This window comes from Triticum urartu, chromosome 4A (genome assembly GCF_056163025.1).
Source record: "Triticum urartu cultivar PI428250 chromosome 4A, HENAU_Tu73, whole genome shotgun sequence".
Classification (NCBI taxonomy): Eukaryota; Viridiplantae; Streptophyta; class Magnoliopsida; order Poales; family Poaceae; genus Triticum; species Triticum urartu.
In genome coordinates this window covers 603,487,326-603,490,033 of record NC_141876.1, presented here as the reverse complement: position 1 = coordinate 603,490,033, position 2,708 = coordinate 603,487,326, and positions in this window count along the sequence as shown.

Here is a 2,708-nt window from a genome sequence, read left to right as displayed (position 1 = left end):
GCGAAGTCCCTGTGGTGAGGCAGCGGCGGCGGCGGCACGGTCATCGGCCGGCGGTAACGCGTGGGGGCAGCGGCGTCCATCTCCCTCCTCCTCCAACGGCAGTGCGCAGCGGGTTGGCAGTGTCCAGGAGATCTCCGGCGGCCGTTTGGCGGATGAGCTTATGGCTGCGATGAGATCTGATCTGGGCCCGAGGGGTTTAGATCGAGATCCACTGCGGCTGCGCCTCGTCTCGACAACGGAAAGAGGAGATCCCCTCTGGGGAATCTTCGCGGCACGAGGACGTCCGGGTCTCTTGGCCCGAGCATGGTGGTGGTGGCTGCCTTCTCCGCCGAGGGCGGTTGGCCAGGCTGCTAGTGGCGAATCTTGGATCCCACTATTAGCACCGGCGGCGAGTTGGGGAGACATAGTCGCCGGTGAAATCCGAGCTGACTCCGATCATGGCGGGCGATGGCGGCGTCTACGTCGTTACCTTGATGAGGGCATCGTCAAGCAACTATCGTCAACCTGCTCGTGCCGCTCTGGGAGAAATCCTAAGATCACCGGATCGGACGATGGCGGCGCTGCGGTGTCGTGTTCCCTATTGGGGGCATCGTTTGTGGAGTGGTGTCGGATGGAAGAGGCGTGAGGTGGTGTGGCGTGCCTTCTCTCACATCGACGACGGCGGGTCTCGACGGTATGGAGCAGCGGGGTCTCGCCGGTGGGCGTGTGATGATCACTACTAGGAAAATGTCTACTAATGGCGCACTGGTTTTGCCTACTAATGGCGCATTACCAGTGCGCCATTAGTAGCACGCCACTAGTATATCTTACTAATGGCGCACCAGGTAGTGCGCCATTAGTTTTGCCCACGGTGCGACACTAGTGTTTGCTATACTAATGGCGCACCACACTGTAATGCTCCATTAGTAACAATTTTTTTAAATTTTTTTCTTAATCTCAGGTCACTATTTCACCTATGAGATATACAACAAGCATCCATATAACAATCATAGCCAACACACAAGTTCCATCATATATACATAGATAGCCAACACACAAGTTCCATCATATATACATACATAGCCAACACATAGTTACATCGTTACATATTACAAAAGTTTCACATTGTTCATCCAACACCGTTCAGTTCTCATGCATTGTTCTTCTCCTTCTCCTTCCTCAGCCTGATGTGGCAAGAGCGGCGAGGCAGTGGAGGCGGTGGAGGCAGTGGGATGTAGTCTTCTACCTGAATTGGCGTGGTCATGTCGCCCAGCTGTGGGATCGCCGGCGCCACCACCAGTGCGTGGTCATTGTCAGGCACCACCACCATCGCGAGGCCACCTTCAGGCACGACCATCGCTAGGTCGTCCTCAGCCACCTCCATCTCTTGCCCTTGGTCAGCCACCACTAGCGCTAGGTCATCCTGCAGCTCCTCATCCCCACTCTGTTCCTCTTTTCCCGCACTCCAGTCCGGATCATCCTTCTTGTTGTCTATGCTGCTGCCAGAATCGCTGCTGCTTTCGCTACTGCCATGGTCGCTGCTGCTTTCGCTACAGCCATGGTCGCTGCTGCTTTGGCTGTAGCCATTGTCGCTGCTGCTGCTCCCATTACCTGTCCAAATGCAACAATGACCGTTAACAATCAATGTGAGACAAAGCCAAATGTAGAGGAATAAGAAGAGGCAGAACGTACCGGCATCATAATCTTCAGCGTAGCGCATGCGACACATAGTCGGGTTGAACACCTTCACGATGAGCGTGGTGGCGTCATCGTCGTACCTGAAGAGAAGGAAGTACCCCAGCCGCAGGTCGTAGGCACGGTAGAACTTCTCCCACCCACGAGACAAGTACATGTGGCCCTCCTTGATCATCAACTCCACATCCCACAGCCTGCGAAACCCGCTGCCGGCCTGTCGCACCTTCACATTATTTGGCGGATCTTCACCCATCAGCATGTTCTTAAAACTGTCAGGCAGCCTCTGCAATTTGGGACAATGAGTGATGTAGGCAAACAACAGATATCATAATAAGATGGGTGAAGCTAGGGGAGATCTCTCATTTTATATACCTGCGTCATGGATGATACTAAAGTCCCAAGTATGATAGTGAAGAACTCGGAAGCATCCAACTCGTACTGCAGTGTCGCAGAGCGGCGGTGGCTACTTCCCGCCATCTCTGATAAGCAGCAGAAGAGATATTTTTATGATACAAGAAGAAAGCAGCCACAACTACAGTAAAAACAAGCAACTACACACACAGAAAATTGACAATTGTCCATAACAGTTAACTGAAATGCAGTACTCACTAGATCTATCCATCGCCCTAGAATAAAAAGCCACTCCTAGTACATGGCTACTACTATTTTTCTGCTGCTAGGAAAAACATCACTCATTGGAAATGAAAATCTCAGTACCAGCATTTTGAACTTTGAAATAGAGACAATAGCCCGTTGCAACAACTATTTGTGCAGAGATAAGCACGAACAGAGACAATAACTATAGGATTTGTTTGATGATATCTTTTTTCAGAGAGAAAATAAATCTGTAGATTCAACTAATGATACTATGAACTTTCGATCTGAAAGAACATGATCTTGTCAAATGCAGCAAGCAGAAACAGAGCAATCTCCTAAAGGTGTCCTAAGCACCTGCTGTTACTCTTGGAAGCAATGCAAACATGTAAAAGTTATTACTGTTGACAGTACTACTCAAATATCCTGATCATGGTTCA